Here is a 26417-nt window from a genome sequence, read left to right as displayed (position 1 = left end):
ATAAAGTTGAGCCTGGAGCTTTTGGCTGAGGAATCTTGGCTATTTTCAATCTGCTAAGATTTAATTAGAAGCCCCGGGCGCGACGCTCGGATGAAGACCCTTTTTTTCTCATTAGTTTCTCATCACTAATCTTGGGTGTTAAGTTGGCTTAAAGGTTGTCAACATTTGACCAATTCCGTAAAAAAAACACACACACACTATAGCTCCGGGAGTCGCAGAGCACGGCAAATAAATCGTGCGCGAACCAGCGGAACTAACAGGCGCAAAAATGTTGATAATTTATCGTTGCAAATCGTTATTTCCTACCAAGCATTAATATTTTTTTCCCTCTCTCTGCAAAAAAGGTTATAAATATCCCGCGGGAAGTTCAGGGCTAATGTGGGTATTAATTGCATAAAGATTTCATGATAACTGTAAATAACAGTCTTGGACCGAGAGCTCGGTTTTGTTTGGAAGCTGAATGGTGGGAGGGGAGGGGAGGTGGGGGGATATTTCCCTTCAAAAAGCTCCTGGCCGAAGGACGGAGCGAGTGAAGGGAGCGACATCGGAGCGCCCCCTGCTGACCGGCAGGACAGAGCGGACACACGAAGTTGACCGGCAGCCCAACACGTGGGGGAGAGGAGCAGACATCAACAATCCCAGCGATTCATAATGTTTGTAATCACGACTGCTTTAATCATCAATTATGCACAAACACACACGCACACGCAACAGGAACAGACACACAACCAACAAGACAATACAGCCTAGAGTCCGATCACATTGCAGCCGAGTGTCAATACAGGTACGAGAAACCTACCACCGCAGGTATGTTTCAGCAAAGCTCGAATAGTCAGTTTCAACCTTTGGTTTCTTGCCCTGTATTTGCAATTTGAAGTATTTTACATGGCAGAAAATTAGAATACTTATTGCGACTTATCAATGTGGAATCACGATTCTTCTTACAATGGAAATCCGCTGATCCCTAGGAAGTAAAGCTGCGGCTTGAAAGGGGGAAATATCTATTTACCGTACCTCGAGAGCGATCGGATTGTTTTAAGGCGGAGAAATGCAAAAGTTACTGACATCGTACATGGAAGTAGCCTGTGGCGTCGTAGACGAAAGTTAATATTCTGGAACATCAGACAGCCGCAGTGCAGCCGAGTCTCCGGGGATGGCGTGTTTACCTGTGCAATTAGTTCAAACATAGTTTATCAATAAAAATACATATCTGACCGAATACTGTCTGACACTCTTTACTGTCTCAAAGGAGACGTTTTTAAAAGGATGGGTGCTCAGCCCCACTTAGATTTTTAAACTGTTTTTTTAAGTGTGAATTCCATGACCCATCGAACACTGACATGGAAATAAATAATGGAATTATACGAAGCATTGCGTTTAGTTTAATTAATTTTAAAAAACACACAAGACCGACCCCAATTTTAAACCATATTAAGTAAAAAAAAAATCCATATGACGTGTTTAAAACGATCCTAATAAGAAATTCATTATGTTGAAAGTACATGCATGCTACCTCTTGAGAGAGGGCGTTAGTCCTTTTCCCAATGTAATAGCAAAATTAGTCATCGAGCAGTCTTAAAATATTAAGCAAATAGCAAGGGCATTATCAGCATTCTATCATTTAAATATTAACCCAGGTACTTCACTGAGCCAGTTCTGATCACTTAACACCATCCTCGCTCAGGTTAAGGCTAGATGAATCACAATGCTGCTCACACTCATCTCAAATAGCCAGTAAATTCTATTGTTAACGTTTCCATACTAGTAACTGTAGAGGCTTGTAAGAGAATACAATATTCGTGAAAGAATCCACATTAAGTAGATTGCAAGAAACAACTAGATTGCAGGGTATTTAACAGCCAACACGTTGCATTCACTTGTCTGTTTTGAACGATTTAAATATGATTTGCAGCGTCATCTCCCCCAGTCACGGAAAATAAACAATCATTTCAAGTAATATTAAACATTGTTCTGTAAAATATTATGCCAACCTTTGACTTTGTCCCGGAAATGTTTTGCTAAGACCAACTTAAATTATTCTCTCCCGCAGATACGGTAGAAGCATTTTACAATCAAATCTTAGGTCACAATTGTTTTAACATAATTAACTTCTGAGTCACATATCAAATTAGAGCAAACCAGAGCAAAAACAACCTGTTACTCAAATCAGAACATGACAAATGGAAGGAAGAAATACATGTTGCAGGAAGTTAAAGGAAAGAATGATTTCAGGGATCTGATTATGCAACAAAAGAACTGGAAGAACTGAAATTGTTAGGAAAAAATGGTTTTGGGGAAAAAAAAAGGGTAATGTTCAGAATTTTACTATGATGGTAATAATATCATTACAAATAAATATTAAATCAGTCACATCGTAAGTTATTTGAGACACTGGAATTAATCCATTATAAATAGAGATTCATTAAAAGTTCCATGCACTGTTCTTGCAAAAGGATATGTCCACAAACCAAAAATCTTTCAGTGGAAAATGTAATCCATAGTAACTATATTATTTGCTTTGTGTATCTGAATTCCACAGAGTCATGTTTGTTCTATTTGAGGTTTATCCTATGTAAGCAATTTACAAGTTGGATCTAATACATAAGCTGGGCAAAGATACATTTTTTAAATGCACTGAAAGCCTTGTTGGCACCTTAAGAAAAGGGCAAACCTACATGACTGCTAACCTACTGAGACAAGAGCCATAAACAGAATGAGAGATCAGAATATTTCATTCACAAAATAAAAATGCTTAAGTTCTTTAATTATGAAAACCTGTGTCATTCAGGAACAATGATGAGCCACGAAGCATTGAATCAAATGTTTAAGTGTCAATAACATTTAGCAAGAAAAGCTCAAAGTAATATATGCTTTACAAACTAAGGTATCAGGTAGCAATACTAAGTACCAGACCCTCAGTAACAATGACAGGAGATATTAATACACTGGAAATGGATGCTGGAATGAAGAGTTTTAAAGGGAAGCTACATTTGGCAATGAGGAGCCCCAGTTAGCAGCCGGAAGCATTCGTGCTGAAAAGCAATAGCTGGTGACAGGAACTTTTTTAAGCTTCGAAGACTGCAGCTGACAGCAATATATAGTTTTCTAATAACAGTTAGTGGCAGAGGATAGTTTACCCTTCATGAAAAGTAATACTGTCCATAGCTCCATTAATTTTGGTATTACAGTAAGTTAATCTTAAATTACTATCTCATAAGGATATCTGGTAAGTGTCTAGAAATTGGAAAAAAGACACACAAGTACTTTAATGCATTTTCCAAGAGAGTCAGTTAAATGAACACTCGTGCTCAATACCTTATTTTTACCTTGTTTATGATCCAAATTATAAACAGCCTTGCTTTGTATCACGTCCCATCTGACAACTATGTTTTTGACTTGTCATTGGTCATGCAAAAGCCAAAATTTAGAAATAATAAATTTATTTGAAAATCATAGGTAATTTGCCATCGGATGTATATTGATATATTGTGGAAATGTTTGTCAAGTAACGTTCCTTAGGAAAAAATGCATCGGCATTTTAAAAAAAATCTTGAAGATTTATTTGCTCTCCCAAATATTTACCATTTTGTTTCGATACCACTCCCCTCCAGATGGAAATAGAGATGTGGCAGAGCTACAGATTCTCCATGACCACTGTGTTACTCCATAAGCAGCTAACAGGAAATGTGAATTTAATGGGATGAGATTTAAAATACCATTCCCTTTCTATCCTCCCCTCTCAACCAGTAAATGAAATCCTTTACTTTATGTATCTCTTACGATCATAGGAAAAGGGTGAGAAAAGATAGGTCCGGCAATACACAACCTATCCATTTGTTCAAGCTAGTGCACCACCCACTCCAACCACTAGCTGCTTGGGAGGGGAAAAAACCCCAGAGAAACTTCATCTGGTCGTTAGGCAGAAAACTGGCCAAAGTCACTTCCTGAGGTGAGCAACTGTGAGTGACAGGCTGGCTGCGATTTGAACTCTTGACTTTCTGTTTGGGAGTAAAATGTCCAACTGCTTGAACAAGTGAGCAACCCCTGCGGCCAGTGATTTGTCCACATAAGTCACCCACTCAATGGGTGGGGGGGCGGGAAGGATTGGTAAACAAGGAGAGAACAAAACCAAATACATTGATTTATCAAAAATCTGGATACCTTCACATTCATAGCTTTCATTATACAGTACTGCTTCCAAAACATCTGCCTTTGACATTCTCTTTGTAATAAATGGTGGCACAGTTAATCACATTAGTTAAAATGAAAGTCTGTACAGCTCTCATTGGGAGACCATTCCTGAAATAAGAAAGTTACAGGTATTTATTTGTTTTTGTAATATCATATTTTTACCCGCTGCCTCCCCAGATGCATATTCCTCTCCCAACAATTGAATTTCATTTTCCTAACTCATATAGTTAATCTCATCTCTCAAGAATGCTATGCTGCCTTCGAGTACTATTCTTGCACAGGCATGGAGGGGACAGAAAATGTAAGCAGGAACCAGCTCAGGCCTTACCGATTCACTCAAGGTCACCTGCCAATCTGAAAATGACCTTTAGCTTCACAAATGTAATCCACAGCAACCATCTTGATCCATGCTGATGAACATTTCTTGCCCACTGCAACTTAATCTGGTCACTACAGAACTGGCTGGTATTCAGGAAGTACGGGTATGTTTCCTCACTCCATTTTCTAGCTGAACTCACTGTCATCACTTCATAGTCACTCATCACTTCCCTGTTTGCCTGCTCTTCCCTCTTTGATCCAACCTCTCTTGTCATCTCAACACAAGTATAATTAATAATACTGCAAATAGCATTTTATATTTCCTCCCCAAAACATAATTAAATATGATTTTAACAGAATTATTTGTAATTATTTCCTCATTCAAATCCCTTTATGGGAAGGTGGCTAATGACTAACCAATTTCTTTTTTAGATTTATATTTGTCTGGATTAGTCCTACCATTGTATTACAACTTTATTATATAATTAGAATTTATACATATGCTTGAAACAAATAAATATGCAATATTTGTGTAATGGAAATTTGAACCCTGTTTTTTTAATCCCATTTTCAGCTAAGCCCGGTTTTCATTTGAGGCCTCCATTCTGGCAGTACAGTATGTCATTAGCACATTTCTGACCATTAGTGTGCTGACCCTGCCTCTATTTCCAGGGTCAGCCTAATTTACATTCTGTGGCCAAGCTCTTGGCATCAATAATGTTTCTCATTGGGAGCTTGCCTTTTAGCAAGAATCCCACCGTAACCTTATATTAATGCTGCATACTAAGCATATATGGCATCTTGAGTTAAAGTCTTACAGTACTTTAAATCTTTCCCGTGACTACCTATTGTGCAGCAGGGTACAATTGCAACAGCAAATTTTCCTGGTCAGTGTTCCTTCCCTTGAATTCTTAAATGCTTTCCTCGCAGACGAATCCTGCCCATCTACTGTACCTGCCTGATATATGGCTTGTAATCACAACACACCTCTTCTAATCTGTTTCCCAAAGAAGACAGTGCATGAGAAGAGAGAGAACCTAAATGGGAGGAGGTCCCCTTACCGTCATCTTCTTACACCTTTTGAGGAGGTGGCACAGCTGAGAGGCCATTGAGGGTGTAGTGGATAGAAAATTCAGAGGCCTGGACCCAGCTCAGGGTTTGCGCTAGATTGCTCATGCTCTTTTTTTTCTTAAACCTATTCACTTACTGACACCAAAAAATCCACTGAAGCTTAATTCCATGATGCTCATTCTGTTAAAAGCTACAGCTGAAGAGTTTTCATCAAGATCGCATTGTAACACAGATCTTCTGCTGCTGTGACAATTGGCTTCCGAAAACCACAACCACCTTCCTGTGACTTGACAATTCCAATGCTCTCCTGGCCGGCCTCCCATCTTCCATCCTCCATAAACTTGAGCTCATTCAAAACTCTGCTGCCCATATCCTAACTCGCGCCAAGTCCCGTTCACCCATCACCCCTGTGCTCGCTGACCTACATTGGCTCCCGGTCTGGCAACACCTCAATTTCAAAATTCTCACTGTTGTTTTCAAATCCCTCCATGGCCTCACCCCTCCCTATCTCTGTAATCTCCACCAGCCCTACAACTCTCCGAAATCTCTGCGCTCCTCCAATTCTGGCCTCTTGCGTATCCATTTTAATCGCTCCACCATTGGTGGCCATGCCTTCATCTGCCAAGGCCCTAAACTCTGGAATTCTCTCCCTAAACTTCTCAGTCTCTCTACCTTGCTCTCCTCCCTTAAGACACTCCTTAAAACCTGTCTCTGACCAAGCTTTTGGTCATCTGTTCTAATATTTCCTTATGTGGTTCGGTGTCAAATTTTGTGAAGCTCCTTGGGACATTTTACTATGTTAAGGGTGCTATATAAATGCAAGTTGCTTTTGCTGGCCTCTTTATATTCCTCCTCCAAATAGCTTAAAACTAGAGGGATTTTATAGGGTTCCCCATGTCCTATCTCATAGGTATCATACACACAAAGAAAATCGGTTGCTTAACACCTATGCCACAAATCTTCTTCAGCCACTGAGTTGAAACCAAAAAATATAAAAAGAGTACCAAAAACCAATTGAATGGCAAACATTAAACTTTCAGGCTGTCCCTTTAAATATTATAAGGTATGACCTAGCAAATTTGGATGACCAATTTAGATGGACAAAATTAACAGTGTATTTCTGACATATACATCAGACATCTGACATCACTTCCATCCCATTATCATATTGTAATAAAGTTCCCACCTATTTCAGGAAATTAGAGGCGCATGTAACAAGGGTAATACAGTAATCATGGGGACTTTAATCTACATATAGACTGGGCAAACCAAATTTGCAGTAATAGTGTGGAGGACGAATTCATGGAATGTATGCAAGATAGTTTTCTAGATTAGTATGTTGATGAATCAACTAGGGAACAGGCTATTTGAGATCTAGTATTGTGCAACGAGAAAGGGTTAATTAATAACCTTGTAGCAAAGGGGCCTTTAGGGAAGAGTGACCATAATATGATAGAATTTTTTATTGAGTTTGAAAGTGATTTAGTTAAATCTGAAACTAGGGTCTTAAATCTAAACAAAGCAAACTTTGTATGAATGAGGGGCAAGTTAGCTAAGGTAGATTGGGAAACTACATTAAAAGGTATGATGGTAGACAAGCCATGGCTAGCATTTAAAGAATTAATACATCATTTACAACAAATATATATTCCTTTAAGGCACAAAAACCCCACAGGAAAAGTGGTCCAACCGTGACTAACAAGAGAAGTTAAAGATAGTATTCGATCAAAGGAAGAGGCTTATAATGTTGCCAAAAAGAGTAGTAAGCCTGAGGATTGGGAGAATTTTAGAATTCAGCAAAGGAGGACCAAGAAATTGATAAAGAAAGGGAAAATAGAATATGAAAGTAAACTAGCAAGAGACATAAAAAGACTGTAAACATAAGAAATAGGAGCAGGAGTAGGCCAATCGGCCCCTCGAGCCTGCTCCGCCATTCAATAAGATCATGGCTGATCTGATCCTAACCGCCAATACACTATCACAGAACCATCTCCTGAATCTAACAGAATTAGACACACGAAATAGGAGCAGGATCAGGCTACACGGCCCCTGGGCCCGCTCCGCTACCCACAGGGCCATGACCGATCCGAACCTAGACTCATGTCCAAATTCCTGCCCGCTCCCTGTAACCCTTAATTCCCTTTACTTCTAGGAAACTGTCTATTTCGGTTTTAAATTTATGTAATGATGTAGCTTCTACAGCTTTTTGGGGCAGCATATTCCATGGACCTACCACCCTCTGAGTGAAGTAGTTCCTCCTCATCTCAGTTTTGAAAGAGCAGCCCCTTATTCGAAGACTATGCCCCCTTGTTCTAGTTTCACCCATCATCGGGAACAGCTTCCCCGCATCCACCCGATCCAACCCCTTCACAATCTTATATGTTTCAATAAGATCGCCTCTCATTCTTCTGAACTCCAATGAGTAGAGTCCCAATCTACTCAACCTCTCCTCATATGTCCATCCCCTCATCCCCGGGATTAACCGAGTGAACCTTCTTTGTACTGACTCGAGAGCAAGTATGTCCTTTCTTCAGTATGGACACCAAAACTGTACGCAGTATTCCAGGTGCGGTCTCACCAATACCTTGTACAACTGAAGCAATACCTCCCTATTTTTATATTCTATCCCCCTAGCAATGAAAGCCAACATTCCATTGGCCTTCTTAATCACTTGCTGCACCTGCATACTAACCTTTTGAGTTTCGTGCACCAGGACCCCCAGATCCCTTTGTACTTCAGTACTTTCCAGTTTCTTGCCATTAAGATAATAACTTGCTCTACGATTTTTCCTGCCAAAGTGCATAACCTCACACTTTCCAGTATTGTATTCCATCTGCCAAATCTCTGCCCACTTACTTAGCCTGTCTATGTCCCCTTGCAGGTTTTTTATGTCCTCCTCACTCACTACTTTCCCCCCCATCTTAGTATCATCTGCAAACTTTGATATGTTACACTTGGTCCCCTCCTCCAAATCGTTAATATAGATTGTAAAGAGTTGGGGACCCAGCACTGACCCCTGCGGAACACCACTAGTTACTGATTGCCAGTCTGAGAATGAACCATTTATCCCAACTCTCTGCCTTCTGTTAGATAGCCAATCCTCTATCCATGCCAGAATATTACCCCCAATCCCGTGATTTTTTATCTTAAGCAATAATCTTTTGTGTGGCACCTTGTCAAATGCCTTTTGGAAGTCTAAATACACTACGTCCTCTGGTTCCCCTTTATCCACCCTATATGTTACTTCCTCAAAGAACTCCAGCAAATTTGTCAAACATGACTTCCCCTTCATAAAACCATGCTGACTTTGTCCTATTAAATTATGATTATCCAAATGTCCTGTTACTGTCTCCTTAATAATGGACTCCAAAATTTTACCTACCACAGATGTTAGGTTAACCGGTCTATAGTTCCCAGCCTTCTGTCTACTGCCCTTTTTAAATAAGGGTGTTACATTAGCAGTTTTCCAGTCTGCCGGGACCTTTGCCGAGTCCAGGGAGTTTTGGAAAATTATTACCAATGCATCCACAATCCCTACCGCCACTTCCCTCAAGACCCTAGGATGTAAGCCATCAGGTCCAGGTGATTTATCCGCCTTGAGTCCCATTATTTTACCGAGTACCACTTCCTTAGTGATTTTGATCGTGTTTAGCTCCTCCCCCCCTTTAGCCCCCTGTTTGTCCAGTGTTGGGATATTCTTAGTGTCTTCTACTGTAAAGACTGATGTAAAATATTCATTCAGTGTTTTTGCCATCTCCATATTTCCCACCATTAATTTCCCAGTCTTATCCTCTAAGGGACCAACATTTACTTTAGCCACCCTTTTTCTTTTTATATAACTATAAAAACTCTTACTATCTGTTTTTATATTTTTTGCTAATTTACTTTCATAATCTATCTTCCCTTTCTTAATCAATCTTTTCGTTATTTTTTGCTGTCTTTTAAAGTTTTCCCAATCCTCTATCCTCCCACTAGATTTGGCTACCTTATATGCCCTTGTTTTTAGTCGAATACTATCCTTAATTTCTTTACTTAGCCATGGATGGCTGTCTTTTCTTTTACACCCTTTTCTTCTCAGTGGAATATATTTTTTTTGGAAGTTGTAAAATAACTCCTTAAATGTACACCACTGATCATGTATCGTCTTACCCTTTAATCTATTTTCCCAATCCACTCTACTCAATTCCGCTCTCATACCTTCATAGTCTCCTTTATTCAAGCTTAGCACGCTTGTTTGAGATCCAACCTTCTCACCCTCTAATTGAATATGGAATTCAACCATGTTATGGTCACTCATTCCAAGGGGATCCTTTACTAGGACATTTTTAATTAATCCTGTCTTGTTACACAGGACCAGATCTAAGGTTGCTTGCCCCCTGGTCAGTTCAGTTACATACTGCTCAAGAAACCCATCCCTAATACACTCAATGAACTCATCCTCAAGGCAGCCCTGCCCAATTTGATTTGTCCAATTAATATGATAGTTAAAATCCCCCATAATTATAGATGTTCCCTTATTATAAGCCTCAACTATTTCCTGATTGATACTCCGTCCAACAGAGTCGCCACTGTTCGGAGGCCTATAGACTAAGCCCACTAGTGTTTTTTTCCTCTTATTATTTCTTACCTCCACCCAAACTGTTTCATTATCCTGATGTTTTGACCCAATATCATTTCTCTGTATTACAGTGATTCCTTCCTTTATTAACATAGCCACTCCACCTCCCCTTCCTTCCTGCCTGTCCTTCCTGATCGTTAAATAACCTGGTATGTTTAATTCCCAGGCATTGTCACCCTGCAGCCATGTTTCTGTAATGGCCACAAGATCATACCCATATGTAGTTATTTGTGCCATTAACTCGTCTATTTTGTTATGAATGCTACGTGCATTCAGATAGAGAACTTTCAAAGATGTTTTGTGACACTTAGTTCCTGCTTTTGCCCTTTTTATTACTTTACCTTTTACTCCATACCTTCTGCCCCTTCCTGACACGCTCTGGTTTTTAATTTCCCCACTGCTACCTAAGTCTATGACCTTCTCTGTTGTCATTTTTATTATTTTCTCTCTCGGAACCTCCCCCCCACTAGTTAGTTTAAAGCCCTCTCTACAGCCCTAGTTATAATGATCCGCCAGGACTCTAGTCCCAGCACTGGCCAGGTGAAGCCCGTCCCAACGGAACAGCTCCCTCCTGCCCCAGTACTGGTGCCAGTGTCCCAGGAAGCAAAACCCATTTCTCCCACACCAGTCTTTGAGCCATGCATTTAACACTCTAATTTTATTTGTCCTAGCCAAATTCGCTCGTGGCTCAGGTAATAATCCCTTGTGGTTCTGCTTTTTAATTTGGCCCCTAGCTGCTCAAACTCCCTCAGTAGAACCTCCTTCCTTGTCCTATCTATGTCGTTGGTACCAACATGGACCACGACAACTGGATCCTCCCCCTCCCACTCCAAGTTTCTCTCCAGTCCAGAGGAGATGTCCTTAACCCTGGCACCGGGCAGGCAACACAGCCTTCGGGACTCTCGCTCTCGGCTGCAAAGAACTCTATCTATCCCCCTAACGATACTATCCCCTACCACTACAGCATTTCTTTTAACTCCCCCCACTTGAATGGCCCCCTGCTCCACGGTGCTGTGGCCAGGTTGCTCATCCTCCCTGCAGTCCCTGCTCCTGTCCCCACAGGGAGTAAGAGCCTCGAACCTATTGGACAAGTGCAAGGGCTGCGGCTCCTCCAACACTACCTCCTGGATCCCCGTACCTGCCTCACTTCTAGTCACACCATCCTGACCCTGGCCACGGACTACATCTGAATTAATTAATCTAATTGGTGTGACTACCTCGTGATACACAGAGTCCAGGTAACCCTCCCCCTCCCTGATGTGTCTCAGTGTTTGAAGCTCGGACTCCAGCTCTTCAACACGGAGCCGGAATTCCTCGAGCAGCCAACACTTACTGCAAATGTGATCACTGTGAGCATCAATGGTGTTCACCAGCTCCCACATATTGCAGCAGCAACACATCGCCTGATCTCCCATTCTATGTAATTAATTAAATTTATTAATATTATTCTTAAATATCCTCTGCCCCGATTCTAGATGGTGAATATCACACCTCAGAAACTATAAACCAAAGAGATTTAAGCTTAAAAGGGAGAAATACTTACCAACCAATCACTTACCCGCTTTCTGGTGACGTCATACTTGGATTACTTTTTACCTCTCTCCTTCCAGACTGGAGACTGGTACGCCTTACCTGGTCTCTGGGACTTTTATAGCCCCGCTCTGCCGCTCAGGATTCCCGCCGACGCTGTGAGGCCTTACCTGGGTCTCTGGGACTTTTATAGCCCCGCTCTGCCGCTCAGGATTCCCGCCGACGCTGTGAGGCCTTACCTGGTCTCTGGGACTTTTATAGCCCCGCTCTGCCGCTCGAGATTCCCGCCGACGCTGTGAGGCCTTACCTGGTCTCTGGGACTTTTACAGCCCCGCTCTGCCGCTCAGGATTCCCGCCGACGCTGTGAGGCCTTACCTGGTCTCTGGGACTTTTATAGCCCCGCTCTGCCGCTCAGGATTCCCGCCGACACGGTGAGGCCTTACCTGGGTCTCTGGGACTTTTACAGCCCCGCTCTGCCGCTCAGGATTCCCGCTGATGCTGTGAGGCCTTACCTGAGTCTCTGGGACTTTTATAGCCCCGCTCTGCCGCTCAGGATTCCCGCCAACGCTGTGAGGCCTTACCTGAGTCTCTGGGACTTTTATAGCCCCGCTCTGCCGCTCAGGATTCCCGCCGACGCTGTGAGGCCTTACCTGGTCTCTGGGACTTTTATAGCCCCGCTCTGCCGCTCAGGATTCCCGCCGACACGGTGAGGCCTTACCTGGGTCTCTGGGACTTTTATAGCCCTGCTCTGCCGCTCAGGATTCCCGCTGATGCTGTGAGGCCTTACCTGAGTCTCTGGGACTTTTATAGCCCCGCTCTGCCGCTCAGGATTCCCGCCGACGCTGTGAGGCCTTACCTGAGTCTCTGGGACTTTTATAGCCCCGCTCTGCCACTCAGGATTCCCGCCGACGCTGTGAAGCCTTACCTGGTCTCTGGGACTTTTATAGCCCCGCTCTGCCGCTCAGGATTCCCGCCGATGCTGTGAGGCCTTACCTGGGTCTCTGGGACTTTTATAGCCCCGTTCTGCCGCTCGAGATTCCCGCTGACGCTGTGAGGCCTTACCTGGGTCTCTGGGACTTTTATAGCCCCGCTCTGCCGCTCAGGATTCCCGCCGACGCTGTGAGGCCTTACCTATAGGTATGTAAAAAGGAAAATATTAGCTAAAGTAAATGTGGGTCATTTACAGGCTGAGACAGGAGAAATTATAATGGGGAATAAGGAAATGACAGAGAAATTAAACAAATACTTTTTGTGTCTGTCTTCACGGAAGAGGACGCAAAAAACTTCCCGGAAACAGTGGTGAACCAAGACTCTAGCGAGAATGAGGAACAGAAAGAAATTAGTATTAGTAAAAAAATAGTACTGGAGAAATTAATGGACTGAAAGTTGATAAATCCCCTGGACCTGATGGCCTATATCCTAGGGTTTTGAAAGAGGTGGCTATAGAGATAGTGGATATTGGTTGTCATTTTCCAAAATTCCATAGATTCTAGAATGGTTCCTGCAGATTGGAAGGTAGTAAATGTAACCCCACTATTTAAGAAAGGAGGGAGAGAGAAAACAGAGAACTACAGAGCAGTTAGCCTGACATCAGTAGTAGGGAAAATGCAATAATCTATTATTAAGGACGTGGTAACAGGGCACTTAGAAAATAATAATAGGATTGGGCAGAGTCAACACGGATTTATGAAAGGGAAATCGTGTTTGACAAATCTGTTGGAGTTTTTTTGAGGTTGTAACTAGCAGAATAGATAAGGGGGAACCAGTGGATATGGTGTATTTGGATTTTCAGAAGGCATTCGATAAGATGCTACACAAGAGGTTATTAAACAAAATTAGGGCTCATGGGATGGGGGTAATATACTAGCATGGATTGAGGATTGGTTAACGGACAAAAAACAGAGTAGGAATAAACGGGCCATTTTCAGGTTGGCAGGCTGTAACTAGTGGGGTACCACAAGGATCAGTGCTTGGGCCTCAGCTATTCACAATCTATATCAATGATTTGGATGAAAGGACCAAATGTAATATACCCAAGTTTGCTAATGATACAAAGCTGGGTGGGAATGTAAATTGTGAGGAGAATGCAAGGAGGCTTCAAGGGGATATAGACAGGGTAAGTGAGTGGGCAAGAACATGGCAAATGGAATATAATGTGGAGAAATGTAAAGTTATCTACTTTGGTAGGACGAATAGAAAAGCAGAGTATTTTTTAAATGGAGAGAGATTGGGAAATGTTGGTGTTCAGAGGGACCTGGGTGTCCTTGTACACGAATCGTTGAAAGTTAACATGCAGGTAACAGCAAGCAATTAGGAAAGCAAATGGTATGTTGGCCTTTATTACAAGAGCATTTGAGTATAAGAGTAAAGACATCTTACTGTAGTTATAGAGGGCCCTGGTGAGACCACACCTGGAGTATTGTGTACAGTTTTAGTCTCCTTACCTAAGGAAGGATATACTTGCCATAGAGGGAGTGCAACGAAGTTTCACCAGACTGGTTCCTGGGATGGGGAGATTGTCCTATGAGGAGAGAATGAGTAGACAAGCCTATATTCTCTAGAATTTAGAAGAATGAGAGGTGATCTCATTAAAACATACAAACTTTTTATAGGGCTTGAGAGGGTAGATGCAGGGAGGATGTTTCCCCTGGCTGGGGAGTCTAGAACCAGGGGTCACAGTCTCAAAATAAGGGGTCGGCCATTTAGGACTGAGGTGAGGAGAAATTTCTTCACTCAGCGGGTGGTGAATCTTTGGAATTCTCTACCCCAGAGGGCTGTAGAGGCTCAGTCGTTGAGTATATTCAAGACAGAGATCGATAGATTTTTGAATACAGGGTACTGTATTAAGGGAATCAAGGGATAGCATTCCTATGGAACAAAATGTGACTAGATGCTTGTGTTCCATATAATATTTCCAGCTAGTTTAATGCGAAATGCAGGAACCTCCCACCAGAACATAAGAAATAGGAGCAGGGGTAGGCCATTTGGCCCTTCGAGCCTGCTCCGCCATTCAATAAGATCATTAGTTGACACTGAGCAGCAATGATCTCTGCCCATGTTTATGGTTCATTAGGCCCCAATTGCATTTAGTTATGGAGAATAATGGAACCAAAATTTGAGACTGTTGTGTGAAGCATATTAAGTCATGACAAGATAAGAAACTATGGATTATTCGGCCTACTTAGCTTGCTCCTGCCAACAGACCACGGATAGTTCAAACGGTCCTTTATTCTCCCCAAATTAATTAGTTTCTTTAAGGAGGTGAATAATCACAGGTAAAGTTTCCAGCAATCTAAAACTCTCGAGGATTTTTAAAATCCTGAGATAATGGTGTAAAATACACATTCCACAGATAGCATTTCAATGGTACAAAATGTGACTAGATGCTTGTGTTCCATATAATATTTGTTCATGTAACTTTACATTTATCCTTATAAACTTCAATCCTATTCTTGCAAGATCACATTTCGTTGTTCATGTACTTGTGCATTGTACAATGACAATAAAGTTGAATTATTATTAGATATTTGTCTAGTTCATTTTCCATGGAATTAATCCATGAACTACTTTTGATGGGAGTCATTCCATATTCTGTAAACAAAACACATTTCTTCCAATTTTTATTCTTTTCCAGAGCTTACCAATTTCACACTCATGTTTTTCAGTTCCGTGATCATAGTTTCAGTTCAACAACTTGCTTACATCCACATTACCCATGACCTTCATCATTGTAAAGAGCTGCATCATGCCCTTCAAACATCGTTCTTCTATGGAGAACAAGTTCGATTCAGTCAGCCTCCAGAGTTTGGAATCCTAGAAATCCCCTTGTTGTTCAGCTGTGAACATTCTCGGAAGTATCAATATTCCTTTGAAGGTAGGTTGGCAAACACAGCACAGAGTAGTACAAATGTTGCCTCAAGTTTAATCCACAGGGATCTCAGCCAGAGTGGTGTTAGGGCAACAATTGACTTCAGTGCAAATCCGGTTAGAGAGGAGAAATCAGCCAGAGTTTCTGCTACTGATTGTTATCCAGCAGCCCCTGCTGGATGTCAGGTGGAAAACAGCATTGGGCTTAACTGTGATGACCCTGCATGTGACTAACTTGCTGACGTTCCTGTGAAGCGCCTTGGGACAGTTTACTACATTAAAGGTGCTATGTAAATGCAAGTTGTTGTAAGGGTCGATACACGAGTAATGGCCATTTGGATAAGGTACTGCAGGCTACCTGGTGCCATAGAATAATATCCCCAGCAAGTAATCAAAATCAACACCTTGAAGACACAAGATGATTGGCAGGGGAAGAAAAACCAAATACGGACAAAAATAAATACAGCCTGACTGACTGAGCAATACAGGGTTAACATAACCCGCGTTGTGATCAATTTAAATGTCCAAGAGAGAAGGGGCGTAACAATGGATTAGTACAATATTCTTGCACCTTTAGGACATTTGAATCTACCCCGGACTAATGAGATGAAAATATCTTCTCTCTTCCAATGTTGATACTAAGACCTGAATTTCCCAAGTACAGACCAGCGGCAAGGAACCTGGCCCACTGCCAACATATACTGGAATATCATGGGCGTACTGTCCATGATTTTCCAACCATTGGAATCATTGTGCTACATCCACTGGTGACGGGCATGGCTCTTCGTCCCCAGCACACACTCAAAGTGCAGGCCTAGGAGGCAAAAGTGGAAAAATGTTCACTTCCCCAGTACCAGCATCCTCTAATCACTAAATAAGCAACCATCAAGACTCATTTTAGTACTTATTGAGAAAAGCTCTGTATTGACTTTAGACTTTGAGTAAAATAACTGCTGCTCCCCAATAATCACACTTAACCCTTAGCAATAGACACCAGTGAATTGCAGTTCCTGTACCAATTTGCATTTATCAATGCTACATTAGACATGTAATCTAATCTGCATATTCCTGGAATAGCAATCTCCCTTACACGAGTCACTTCCCTACATATCTTGATGTCACCAGCAAATCAATATTATTAGAAGTACTCTCCCCTACCTTATTTATGAATAGTGTAAGTCATGGAGCATCCTCAGAACATCTCAAAAAACTCAACTAATGACTGTAGCCTTTACAAAGCTTTGGCTGTTTGTGATCAACTGCTGCTCTTCCCATGACAGTTTCAATCCAACTAGCTAGTTTGCTATTACTGCCATCTGTTTATCTTCTTTAAAAGCTCAGCGTAGAACTAAATGTAAAGGGCAGGGGAGCGGGACTAATTGAATAGCTTGATGGACCAAATGGCTTCCTTCTGTGCTGTATGATTCGGTGACAATGTATTTGTGGGTCTTTGGATACTACTCAGCTTTAACTTTGCGTTCATTCCTCCAAAATAAAAAAAATACTGATTTTAATTAAGCGTCTGTGTTGAATAATTAAACCCATGTGGATGTCACTCAATACGTAGACACTAGTGGTGTGACACAAAGGAATATTACAAGATTATCTCAATACTGTGGTATGTAGATAGTTTTCATTTTGTGTGTGCGCATATATAATTCATTGAGGATGTTCGAGAGTTAGGTGTTGGGGGAAAGCAGTTATGCCCCATGAGCTGTTATCTCCTCACATTGATTCCAGCAAATAAGATCAGAAAGGGCCTCTGTGCTGTGCAGCATTCGTGTTGGAGGTGATATATTGCTCGCTGTAGTGTTGTGGGTCCTCATTTTTGTGGCCTGATTAAAAGGATCTTTGGATGTTGGACTGGTTCCTGCTGGTGAAGGGTGCAATAATTTTATGCCTTATACTCTTATGTTTTGTTGAAAATCATTTTTACCAAGTCTGCAGAACAAAATGCAAGATGAATGATGCTTATAGATTCATATAAACAACTGAGGGCTGCTATGTAGATTGTATACAGTATAAAGCAAATTTCCTATATATTGATGTACAGTTACTTTGAAGAATACATAATGATTAATATATGAATCGGGACTCTGCAGACATCCTGGTGGTTAGATATTTCAGCATAAATTCTAAAAACTGGCCCAAAATGCCTACAAAATATATATTGGTGCTGTCTATGGTGCACAAGATTTCAAGGAACCATTTCCAGCCTCTATTCACAAACCCCATTGCAGAGGCCTTGAATTCTTAATAAGCTAACACAAAGGCCTTTTTATATAGTGGCAATTGGAGTGCCTTTAATTGTTCAATGCATTTCAGTAAAGATACCAGTGCAATGGGCAATCATTTGTGCCAGGCCTTCCTTTGGAGGCTATCTGAAATCACATTTTGATATACCATGCTTGTTTTTTTACAGCCTGGTTTGTATTTCAAAGTCCCATGCTTTGCATGTTATTAGGTGATGAAGTCATCGCACGTAGCATCGCAATAATGGCCCAGAATTTTTGGGAGGTACAACGGTGAGGCTATGAGCGCTCACCGTTATTATTGAGTAAACTGGACAGCAACTTCCAGCACCTGTACATGCGCAGTTAAACATGGACATTTTTTATTTTATTCGTTCCTGGGACGTGGGCGTCACTGGCAAAGCCAGCATTTATTGCCCATCCCTAATTGCCCTTGACAAGTTGGTGGTGAGCCGCCTTCTTGAACCGCTACAGTCCGTGTGGTGAAGATACTCCCATAGTGCTGTTAGGGAGGGAGTTCCAGGATTTTGACCCTGTGATGATGAAGGAACAGTGATATATTTCCAAGTCAGGATGGTGTGGAATTTGGAGGTGGTGGTGTTCCCATGTGCCTGCTGCCCTAGTCCTTCTAGGTGGTAGAGGTCGCGGGTTTGGGACGTGCTGCCGAAGAAGCCTTGGCGAGTTGCTGCAGTGCATCTTGCAAACAGTGCACACTACAGACACGGTGTGCCAGTGGTGGAGGGAGTGAATGTTTAAGGTGGTGGATGGGATGCCAATCAAGCAGGCTGCTTTGTCAAGCTTCTTGTGTGTTGCTGGAGCTGCACCCATCCAGGCAAGTGGAGAGTATTCCATCACACTCCTGACTTGTGCCATGTAGATGGTAGAAAGGCTTTGGGGAGTCAGGAGGTGAGACACTTTCTGCAGAATACACAGCCTCTGACCTGCTCTTGTAGCCACAGTATTTACATGGCTGGTCCAGTTAAATTTCTGGTCAGGAAGTTGCTGTCAAGAGTTGCCCTGTTACTCCACAAGCTTCGCTACACTGGTACCTCGCTGACAAACTCGGCCTTAAACCACAGGAAGAGTATGAAGTTGCGGTACTTACACACTAGATACCCACTAAACATGCCAGAAAAAGTTAGGGCTTGTCCATTCAAGTGTAAGTGAATTTTTAATGGTGTGATAAGTCTTAATTACAGCCAAACAACCTCTCTGGTACTGAAAATTTACTTTTACAAGTGTGGAGTCTCATTCCTTCAGGTTTTAATTATTGTTGGAGATTTAAAAAAAAAAAAATTAAAATAATTTTTTTTACGTTTCCTTTCTGTCTCTTATCTCTCTCTCAACCATATCTTTCTTTCCTTCTCTATTTCGCTTTCTGTACCTGATTTTACATTGAATTATATATTGTAACTTACACTTCCTGGTTTGGACTCAGTGTGCCTCAGTAAGAATTCTTCAATCTGATTGGTTGAAGAGACACACTGTTGCTTTCCCTGTTCACATGGGTCCCAGATCCCCAGTAGAGGGCGCCGCACTGGATCAGACTCCCAATGACTGCAAGTTGCTACATAAAAGCCCACTAAAAGTCTGTGGGCAGCTGTAATTGGAGTGAATGGCGAGCGCTGTTTGTTTGCTCCTGACCACAAAATCTGGGCCATTGTCATTATGCATTACAGTTTAATTACTCTTCTGAAATGCATCAGATGCTGCAACTTGAGTTTGTTCTTTCACAGTTACTTGCGGAGCCCCGTGAACCCAACTATTTGAGTTACCTGGCCTCAATACCTTATGATTCAGGTGTGAATTATGCAAACTGTTGTGGTGTGGCGGAGCCACTAAGGGACTCCGATCAGTTGTATATAATTCCCTTAAATAATGTTAGCTACAGCCTGAGTCTGTATCTTTGTTTTCACTGTTTACATGTACAGAGCGCAATCACTTTAATAGCGCGGGTAAACACGATGACGTCACACCGTTCATCACGTGATCCCCCACCGGCGGGAAAAACGTGATGACGTCATGACGTCAGCCACGGGGCGGTCCTCGTGGAGCCTCCGAACTGACTAGACCTATATTCGATGTTCTTCTGTAGTTATCTGTTAAACTCTGTTAGTTTTCATTAAACCTCGTTTATTTGATCGCCTGAGTGGACCTCAGTCTTTTGGATAGGAACTAGACATTCCTACATTGGTGACCCCGACTTTTGCGAACAGTTTTTGCAGAAGTTACTGAACATGGAATCGAACGCCGTTGCTTTGAAGCTACCACAGTTCTGGGAGCAACAGTCAGCTGCGTGGTTCATCCGGGCTGAAGCCCAGTTCGCAATCAGGAACATCGCTGCGGATCAGACCAGTTACTATTACGTGGTCTCCGCCCTCGACAGCGCCACAGCCTCACGGATCGTCAGCCTGCTTGGTAATCCACCAGAAGATTGCAAGTATGAAACGATAAAGGCGCGGCTGTTACAGGTCTTCGGGCTCACGAAGTTGGAGCGCGCCCGCCGGCTGCTCGCTATGTCCGGCCTCAGGGACTCCAAGCTGTCCAAGCTCATGAGCCAAATGCTCACGCTCCTGGGCTCCGAACCGGAATGCTTCCTCTTCAGGGAGCTATTCCTCAGCCAGCTATCGGAGCAAGTTCAGGCTGCCCTAGCCAGGTCGGAAGTCACAGACTGCGCAGAGCTGGCTGCCGAAGCGGACAAGATCTTCGCGGTGACACAGCAGTACTGCGCTGCCACGAGGCACCCATCCCCCACAGACGCTGCTCCAGCCCCTGAACCAGCGGGGTTGTGCTTCTACCACGCTCGTTTTGGCGCGAAAGCAAGATGCTGCCGCCCTCCCTGCAGCTTTTCGCTCAAAAAAACCCAGCAGCCACCCTGTCGAAAGAGGACTGGTTATAACGAGTGCCCCGTGGCTGCGATGGCAATCGGTGATTCGGGAAAACTCCTCTTCATCACCGACTCCCTATCTGGTCGACGTTTGCTCTGCGACACCGGGGCGCAGTGCAGCATCCTACCCGCGTCAAATCTTGATCTACAAGCCGGGGGGCACGGCCCCTCCCTTGAGGCGGCTAATGGCGGAGCCATTCAGACCTTCGGAAGACAGCGGGTCCAGGTGTGCTTCGGCGGCCAGTGGTTTTACTGGGATTTCATCACGGCCAAAGTCTCTCAAGCCATCCTCGGGGTGGATTTTTTGTGCGCCAACGGCCTCCTGGTGGATGTACGGCACCGCCGGTTGATCAATGTGGCCACTTTTCACTCTATCCCATGCCACCACGGTAACACCGTGTCGCGCACTGTCTCCTGTGCGTTCCCACCTCCGGATAACTTCACTCGCTTCCTCGGAGATTTCCCAGACCTGACCAGACCCACTTTCTCTTCCACAGCCACGAAACATGGTGTCGAACATCACATCACCACTACTGGCTCCCCGGTCTACGCACGGGCCCGGCGCCTCGAACCTGGCAAGCTCGCGGCTGCAAAAGTGGAGTTCGACATGATGGAGCAGCTAGGGATTATTCGCCAGTCGAATAGTCCCTGGTCTTTGCCTCTCCACATTGTTCCGAAACCTGGCGGCGGATGGCAGCCTTGCGGCGACTACCGACGCCTGAACGATGCCACTACTCCTGATCGGTACCCGATCCCTCATATTCAGGATTTCTCGGCCCATTTGGCGGGAAATACCATTTTTTCAAAAGTCGACCTTGTCCGTGGCTACCACCAGGTCCCCGTACACCCGCAAGATGTCCCGAAAACTGCAGTCATCACCCCATTCGGCCTGTTTGAATTTCTGCGGATGCCGTTTTGATTGAAGAACGCTGCACAGGCTTTCCAGCGCTTGATGGACTCCGTGCTTCGGGACCTCAAGTTTCTATTCATCTACCTCGACGACATTCTCATCACCAGCCCTAATAAAGAGGAGCACATCTGCCATTTGCGCACCCTCTTTAGACGCCTCAGTCAACATGGCTTGATCATCAACCCGGCCAAGTGCCAGTTCGGCCTGCAGCAGATTGATTTCTTAGGCCATCGCATCACATCGGACGGCGCAATTCCCCTGCAAACGAAGGTGGAGGCAGTTACTTCGTTCCCGCGCCCGCAGACCATCAAGGCCCTGCAGGAGTTCCTAGGGATGGTAAATTTTTATCACCGATTCGTCCCTAATGCAGCTCTGCTCATGCAGCCCCTGTACGAGGCCCTCAAGGGCAAGTCCAGCAAGGATCCAATTAGCTGGACGGTCGACATGGACCCGGCGTTCGTCGACACAAAAGGCGCCTTAGCCAACGCAACCATGCTGGCGCACCCGCTGCCAGGTGCCACCATCGCCCTTACCACCGACGCATCGGACTACGCCATCGGCGCAGTGCAGGAACAGTGGGTGCATGGGACGTGGCAACCGCTGGCGTTTTTCAGCCGTCAACTACGGCGAAACGAACGGAAGTACAGCACGTTCGACCGGGAGTTGCTGGCCCTTTTTCTGGCCATCCGCTATTTCCGGTTCTTGCTAGAGGGACATCCGTTCACAGCTTTTGTGGACCATAAGCCACTAACGTTCACTATGGCCAAGACCGCCGAGCCGTGGTCAGCTCGGCAGCAACGTCAGTTGACGTTTATCTCAGAATTCACCACTGACATTCAGCATGTGTCCGGTAAAGACAACTTGGTGGCGGATTGCCTCTCCCGCGCGACCGTTCATGCAGTCCAGCTCGGCATCGACTATGCCCTCATGGCTGCGGATCAAGCCTCGGATCCGGAAGTCCAATCTTGCAGAACCAACCCCTCTAGCCTCCAAGCGGCCGACGTCAAATTCCACGCCCCGGGCACTACGCTACTCTGCAACGTCGCTGTAGGAGATCCTTGCCCTATCGTGCCGGTTGCCTGGCGCCGAAAAGTTTTTGACGCCATACACGGGTTGTTGCACCCTGGCATGAAGGCCTCGCAACGGCTGATGTCGTCCAAATTCGTGTGGCGGGGCATGCTCATGGATGTTCGCGACTGGGCCAACACCTGCGTGGGCTGCCAAAAGGCCAAGGTGCAGCGTCACGTCAAGGCTCCATTGGCCACTTTCGCTGTTCCGGAACGTAGGTTTGATCATGTGCATGTGGACCTGGTGGAGCCACTTCCACCTTCGCACGGCTTTACTCATCTTCTTACAATGGTGGACCGCACCACTCGATGGCCGGAGGCGGTTCCTTTGTCATCCACCACTTCCGCAGACGTCGCCAAGGCATTCATCTCCTCTTGGGTCGCCTGTTTCGAGGTACCGGCGGACATCTCGTCTGATCGTGGGCCGCAGTTTTCTTCTGAGCTCTGGAATGCTGTGGCTCAGGGGCTCGGCGTCAAGCTACATCGCACCACTGCCTACCATCCACAGGCGAACGGCCTGTGCGAACGATTCCACAGGTCGCTCAAAGCTGCACTGCGAGCCAGCCTTCAAGGCACGGGCTGGGTGGACAGGCTTCCATGGGTCCTTTTGGGTCTTCGTACGGCGCCTAAAGAAGATCTTCAATCGTCCTCGGCGGAGCTCGTATATGGCCAGCCGCTACATGTACCAGGAGATTTCCTTCCGACTCCAACAGAGCCATGGTCCGCATCCCAGCAGCTCATCAGCCATCAGGAGGCGGCCAGAAGTTTCGCTCCAGTGCCTACGTCACATCACAGCTTGCAGAGCTCCCACGTCCCAGCTGAGCTGAAGAACGCTGACTATGTGTTTATCCGCCACGATGGTCCTTTTCGCGTGATAGAGCCGGGAGACAAAACTTTTTCGGTCGATATTGGTGGTAAACTGGACCACACTTCGGTTGACCGGTTGAAGCCGGCTCACTTGGACCTTGACCGCCCAGTCGAGATCGCACAACCACCGAAACGTGGCCGACCGTCCACAGTCGCCGTGCCAGATCAAACGCAACCGTCCGCCAGCTTGCCCGCCGTCCATCAGCTTCCACTTCAAAGCTACAGAAATCGATCTGACAGGCTTGTCAGGCCTCCTCGCCGTTTTACTTTTGCTATTAAAGACAATTCTGGGGGGGCGCATGTGGCGGAGCCACTAAGGGACTCCGATCAGTTGTATATAATTCCCTTTAATAATATGTTAGCTACAGCCTGAGTCTGTATCTTTGTTTTCACTGTTTACATGTACAGAGCGCGATCACTTTAATAGCGCGGGTAAACGCGATGACGTCACACCGTTCATCACGTGATCCCCACCGGCGGGAAAAACGTGATGTCAGCCACGGGACCACCCAAGCAGTCCTTGTGGAGCCTCCGAACTGACTAGACCTATATTCGATGTTCTCCTGTAGTTATCTGTTAAACTCTGTTAGTTTTCATTAAACCTCGTTGATTTGATCGCCTGAGTGAACCTCAGTCTTTTGGATAGGAACTAGACATTCCTACAGTGGGTTGATATATGGAGATGGTTTTACATATACCAAGCTTCAATTTTTAAGCATCAAGCAATACATATCAATTGGGCACAAGGTCCTATGATTAACTGGTTCTTGTGATCCAGATATTATTCAAAAGCTGAACCACTAGACAATAGTGACCACAGTGCACTAACTTTGAACCTGACTTTAGAGACACTTCAGGCATCTACCTAAACCCTAACACACAATTTCAGGTGGGAAAACTGCAAAGATATGAGAGCTGACCATGGCAACCTAGACTTGGGGCACTATTCAAGAATAAATCTGTGCAGGATAAATGGACATCCACCAAAAGCATTATGAGACACATGCAGAACTAATACATAGCAAATGCAACAAAGGCAAAGTCAACAAAAATATTTGAAAATGGATCAAAGGAAAATTAAAAGTGGAAAAATGGCAAAACTTGTAGGGAGAAGGGAGAGTGCAACCATTGGGTCAAATACAATATGAAATAGAAGGTTAAAAAAGATTAGGGGTGCCAAGAGATAACTGGAAAAGGACATAGCAGCAGGTGCAAAACATTACACCAAAAAATTCTACCAAAACTGTATCAGCAAGAATATAGAAGGGAGGAAGTTAAAATACTAAAGGGCTCAAATGAACTTAAACAGGGAGGGGGAGAAATCCATTATAGCCCAGGAATGGTCGGTAACTTTTGAAAAGTTTGAGACTTAGTGCCAGGCGCTGATGCTTCAGACTGCACGCAAAATTCAGTCTCATTGCACAAAGAAAGGATTGGAGCGCTAAATCAAGCGCTAATGGCCTCGCTCAGTGGCGTTAAACTTGAAGCACTGACCAATATCAGGTGCAGTCTAATCACGCCATCACTACCACAGGCTCTTTCCAGTTCTTCTTCATTGCTGGCTGTGCAGCTGTCTCAGCCAACAGCAGCAGGTCAAGGAGGAGGAGCCGGATGACTTAAGCAGCCGTAAAGATGGCAGATCCATGCCCCAGGGAGAAAGCCTGCAGATTCTGCGACCATGCATTGGAGGCGTTGGTGTTCGCTGTGGAGAGAGGGAGGGCGGTGCTCTACCCGACAAGTGGCAGGAGACCCTCGCCGCAAGTCTTCCGCACCATGTGGAGGGAGGTAGTGCAGCACGTCTCGGGCAGCACTGTGGTCCCCAGGACCCCCACACAGTATAGGAAGAAATTTAACAACCTCACTCGGGTGGTCAGGGTGAATGAATGCTTCAACAAATGCTACATACCACCATCTGTACCACAGTCTTCTCACACTGCCCAAAGCACCACATCCCCAGCACTCACCCACCAACAATCTCCACCTACCAACACTCACACCCACATCTCATACCTTGCACACAATGACAGCTATTCAACTATGGCAGGCACATCACCCAAACACATTGCTCAACACTCACTCACACACTTTCCTTTCTCTAGCAGGCCAAGGTAGCTCACAACAGGAGGGAGCAGGAATGCACAGGCAGGGGACAAGCTGACACCCAACCACTGTCTGAGCTAGAGAATCGAGTGCTGCAGATTATTGAGCACCAGGTGGTGGGCGCCATGATCACCGGCCTCTTGGGGACAATAACGGTATGTTCATCCCTTCTCCTTCTTCTCACATCCCACTTCTCTCTCACCCCACAAGTCTTTTGCACTTTCCAGCTAATCATGCTGTATGCATGCATTTTGAAACATAGAAAAATAGGAGCAGGAGTAGGCCATTCGGCCCTTCGAGCCTGTTCTGCCATTCAATATGATCATGGCTGATCCTTTATCTCAATACCATATTCCCGCTCCCTCCCCATACCCCTTGATGCCTTTTGTGTCTAGGGATCTATCTATCTCCTTCTTAAATATATTCAGTGACTTGGCCTCCATAGCCTTCTGTGTTAGAGAATTCCATAGGGTCACCACCCTCTGAGTGAAGGCATTTCTCCTCGTCTTAGTCCTAAATGTCTTACCCCGTATCCTGAGACTGTGACCCTTTGTTCTAGACCCCCCCAGCCAGGGGAAACATCCTCCCTGCATCCAGTCTGTCTAGCCCTGTCAGAATTTTATACGTTTCAATAAGATTTCTCCCTTCCTGCTCCCTCCCCTTACCTTAACCCGACTCTTGTGCCTTTATGCTTTCAGATAATCAGCAAGCACCTGAGCAGCCTGTCCCTGAGGGCACC

The 26417-nt window shown here is 44.6% G+C and overlaps 1 long non-coding RNA gene across 2 annotated transcripts in view; it reads left to right on the top strand.

Moving 5' to 3' along the window:
• The first annotated feature begins 520 nt into the window (after positions 1–520).
• The window catches only part of LOC147109482 (uncharacterized), an 88246-nt gene continuing 62349 nt past the window's right edge, over positions 521–26417 (top strand). The window contains exon 1 of one of the 2 annotated variants that reach the window (XR_015080295.1): positions 521–807. This is a non-coding gene — a long non-coding RNA (uncharacterized LOC147109482). The remainder of the gene's footprint in view (positions 808–26417) is intronic. The other variant, XR_015080296.1, reaches the window with a different exon arrangement.

Source organism: Somniosus microcephalus, chromosome 12, assembly GCF_052327205.1.
Source record: "Somniosus microcephalus isolate GS21.2 chromosome 12, FLI_Smic_1.0, whole genome shotgun sequence".
NCBI classification, from domain to species: Eukaryota; Metazoa; Chordata; class Chondrichthyes; order Squaliformes; family Somniosidae; genus Somniosus; species Somniosus microcephalus.
Note: the sequence above shows the minus strand (reverse complement) of the source record. Positions and strands in the feature narration are given on the sequence as shown.